Source organism: Lactuca serriola, chromosome 9 (genome assembly GCF_051521515.1).
Source record: "Lactuca serriola cultivar US96UC23 chromosome 9, Lser_US96UC23_V15, whole genome shotgun sequence".
In the NCBI taxonomy this organism is placed as follows: Eukaryota; Viridiplantae; Streptophyta; class Magnoliopsida; order Asterales; family Asteraceae; genus Lactuca; species Lactuca serriola.
In genome coordinates this window covers 94,142,226-94,147,052 of record NC_136416.1, presented here as the reverse complement: position 1 = coordinate 94,147,052, position 4,827 = coordinate 94,142,226, and positions in this window count along the sequence as shown.

The window sequence follows — 4,827 nt, the reverse complement described above, 5'->3', positions numbered from 1 at the left end:
TAGGGATAATGTTTTGGAATACTATTTTATTAAATTAAAAATGAAATTTTTGGATCATGTTTTTGGGACGTTTCACATTATATGGGTGATAATGGAGTTGAGTGGACTCCAACATCATTTGATCAATTTGGAATATTTCTTGGACCTTGTGGACTAGGAAAGTTATGATCTTTTGTCTTCCTTTTTAGCCATGCAAGTTATCTTGGTCCTTTAGGCCATTTTGGTGTATTAAAGTTTAGATATTGAATGATTGTGGCATTATTATGGGTAAAGTTGGAAACTTTATCCCTCTATACATCTTGTTGATTCAGATCTGAAAGTGGGAGACTTGGACTTAATGGATTAAGTCGAGAAAGATGCATTTTCGGATCCCTTTGAGACTTAAATTCTAGATCTTGGTGGTTTGGACCTTCCTAATGGATAAAGTTAGAAACTTTATCCACTAAGACCTTGGAAAGAACCATATTTGGGCTTTGGAGCTCTTGAAATTGGAAGAAAATGGATTAAGCTTGTTTGGGTTGTTCAGACCAGTCCCCACGGTGTGGCTTTTGGCTGCCACGGCATGACGATTGGGGAATCAGCGACTATTTCTGCATTTTGTGCCTACAACGTAGCCAAGAAAGGCCACGATGTAGAAGGTTGGTGGTTGGAAATTTTCACTTTGACTTTGAACATTGACTTTTTGACCAATTTGACTTTTGGTCAAACTTGAGTAGAATTGAGCATTTGGCTAAGGATTGGTTTTGGTTTGGCTTTACGAAGCCTGGGTTGGATGTTTTGTTGTGGTAGCTATTAGGCTTCTGTTGAATTGTTCACGTGAGTTTTCCTCACTATACTCTTGAGTCGAAGGCACCAATGCTTACCCACTAGGTTATGTATCCCAATATATAGGACGTTGCTACGATGTAGTTATCTGTTATATCTGCATGATTATATGTTTGTTGGTTATATGTTTTTCTATTGCATATGTTGACATAGTGAATTTTTGGGTGAGGCTTTACTGCTCTGTGCGTGTGCCAATAGGATAGGGTATTCCAATCAGATGACTTATTGGACCCGTTGCATGATGGCCTTTCAATTTGATGATTGATTGGACTCGTTGCATGATGGCATTCTAGTCTTATGACTGATTGGACCCGTTGCATGATGGCATTCCGGTCCGATGATTGATTGGGCTATGGTATTCTAGTCAGATGACTGATTGGACCCATTGCATGTTTTATCTGTCTTGATACGTTTGGTATTTTAGGGGAACTCATTAAGCTTTGGCTTATTGTTTAGTTTCATGGTTTCAGGTACATCAGATGATCGGGGCTAGGTGAATGCATGATTGTGCACATCATCCTTGGAAATTTTATTGATAAATGATTTTTGGGATAATCTGATTTATGGTTATAACTTTTTGGAAACATTTTTTTTGTAAGACTTATAGGTTATTAAATGGTTTTAAAAATAAACATTTTTATCATGATGCTTGGGATATTACAATATAATCATATATGATTATACATGTTTATACATATATGTCAAATCATAAATGATTATACATATATGTTTGTTTACAAAGTAATTAATCATATATGATTATGGAGGTTGGTGGCAGAGAAGATGGTGGTGGCATAGGTGGTGGTGGTAGAGGTGACAGTGGTGGGGTCGGTTGGTGGCAAATTTGGTGGCGAGGAAGAAGGAACATGCGACATTGTATAATCATTTATAATTATAACTCTCCCGCCGCTCCGGTACGCTGGAGCACTGGAGCGGCAAATGAAAAATATATGGTTGAGGTTGAATCTCAAAATCTCTTTTTTTTTCGGAATCTCAATGGAACTTATATATATATATATATATATATATATATATATATATATATATATATATATATATATATATCATGGTTGTAAAAAATCGGCCTAGGCAGCCGATTAACCGGCGCCTAGGCGCTTCATGGCCACCAACCGCCTACGAACAAGGGTTAGAGGGTAAAATAGTTGGCATTGGTCAATATCAGTCAAAACCGGTCCAAATCGGACTAAATCAGTCTAACTCGGAATCCAAGGCCAAATCAGTCCAGCTAACCATGGGCTCAAAAGAACCGGTTAGCCCACCGAGTAGTTGGGTTTAACTTTTTAAGGAACCTATGTCCTTTTATAAGATATGCGTGCCTTTATTTTTTGTCCCACCAGTGATGTGGGATGCCAAACTTGTAACCTTCATTTTTTGTTCACAACTCCATCAATGTGGGATGCCGACGGTGAAGCATGGGAATCTGACTGCTTTCTTACGAATTAAAATCGCTCGAAACGTGAAACCGCTGACTGTTTTCTTCTCCAAGCTATGGAGTCATCTTCTACGACAGACGACACAACACCTTTGGTTTGAATTCTTTACATGAAATCAATGCATATGGATTATCTACAGTTCTTTCACACAAGTTTTTTGCTTTCTCCTTTTCTGATTTAAGTAATCGATTGAAGGTTAGCACAGCTACAACATGGTTATGATGTGATTAGGCATGAGGTTGATTTTAGCAGATTTGGTGTTCCACCCTCTAGTGATTGTTGACCAGATAACAATCCGCTCTCCTCTGTATATGATTACTGAAATGCTTGTTATCGCAAATGCTTGGTATACGGTGCTCCTCCTAATCCGAATTAACTTGGAAATAATTTTGTCACATGTCACTCTCTCATTAACTTGGACATATGTCAGTATTTGGTATTTTTGAATAAATGTTTTATCCATTTGTCATTTTCTCATTTTTTTTTTATCTTTTCTTAATTAACACATAATATTTACACCTTAATTAATAATTGCCTTAATTGAAAATAGCCAATAAATTACAATATTACAACTCATATAGTATTTAATATGTTTCCTTTTAAATTCAATTTTAAAACTTAAAATTTAAATAAATTTTTGTTTAAACATCATATTTAATCTTTTTTATCCAACCCATATAACATACGAGTCTCACAACTAGTACCCTAATAAATTAATTTTTTTTGCCACATGTCATTCTCACATTGATTTTGACAAATGTAATTTTCTCAATATTAGAGTAATTTTATTTCCACAAGTTATGTTATTATTATTTTCATTTTCTTTTTATTGCCACATTATCTACCCTAATAAATAAAGATCTTTTTGCCACATATCATATTCTTATTTATTTTGTCACACGTAATTTTATGATTATTTAAATTAAATTTTATCCCACATGTTTTTTTTAAGGTTTTTTCTATTTTATTAAATTCCACATATTATTAAAATCTAATAATAAATGCATATCAATTTCATTAATGGACTTTCCTTCTAATTTCAAAATTACTAAATTAAAGTTTCACTAATTTTCTTTATTTATTTATCTAAATTATTTGTTTAAATTGAAAAGAGAAAAATAAACACTTTAATTTTTATAATTCAATATTTTTCTTACTTTTCTTATAAATTCAAACTTCTTAATTATTTTGAATTTTATCTTTATATTTTCTTTCAAATGAACCCATATAATACATGGGTCTCACACCTGATTAATGTAATTAAGACATACCATTATAATAATTAATAATCCAATTAATAATGCCAACTCAAAATTCGGTCATTTCTTGTCACAACTAGTATTTTAAGGCTAGGAAATTATGTCCATGTGTAATTTTTTTGTTGAATTCTTGTAACCCTAAGTATTATGTTATACATGTTATTCATTCAAAAACGACAATTTGAATAAAAAATTCACTTGTGCAAGCCCTAAACCTAATTTAATACGCTGCATTCACCCAATCTTGAGCTTGAAACCCTAACTTCCCGGTTCAAACCTCTTATTAGACCAAGATTCTCTTATTGGGCCTAATGGGCCAGTGAACCCTCAACTTGGTTCCCTTGGGCCAAGAATGCTCATTTGGACCCTAGTTGGACCCACATCCCTTAAATAATAGTCTTTTGGGCCATAAGACCCTTCATGGGCCTTATTGGGCCGAAAAACATTCATTTGTTTTTCATGGGCCGAAAACCCATTTCATTCACCACATTTGGGCCGTAAACTCATAAGTGGGCCCACATGGATCGAAATTCTCTAATGGTCCAATGCTTTATCAAGCCCAAGACCCATGTTCTTTTCTTTCCTCCCATTCTTGGTTTTTAAAAAAATGGTGATTAGTAAGGTGACACCTCACTAATAACCATCAAATAACAATGTCGTTATCTAACATGTCTCCATGCACCAAATTAAGACCACCATGTAAAAACCACACCACCTCCTCTCTCTTCTCTTCTTATTCTCGGCCGAGGGCCACCCCTCCATCACCTTCATTATTCTTTTCCCCTTCAAACAACAAAAATCCTCCCATATCTCTCTAAAACAGTAAGAACTCCCTTCCATCTTTCTCTAAAAATCGTGTGGTGCTTAAGTAAATTCAAGGCTTCTACTTCAAGAATCATTAAGTTTGTTAAGTTATTATCACTCTCAATTGGTTTGTTTCCATTTCATGTTAAGATTCACACTCTTAAACACTCCATTTCATGATTCTTGCTTCCTAGAACTCCCTAAGCTCGAAAACTTATGTCAAAGAAACATCTAAGGTCGCAAACACCTTCATTCTCTTTCATTTCTTCATCAAAACCGATCCATAACCCAAGGTGAGCTTTATACCCCTCCTTTTTCATGATTTACTAACTTTTGGGGGAGAATACAAGTTGGTTTTGTGTTAAATCTAAGGATTTATGCATGCTTGTGTGTATTTTCATGATATTTTGTGTAAATGTTATGAAACTATGTTTAATACTCATGAGCTCGATATATCTCCAAGTCTTGAAGATCTTAGGAAAACA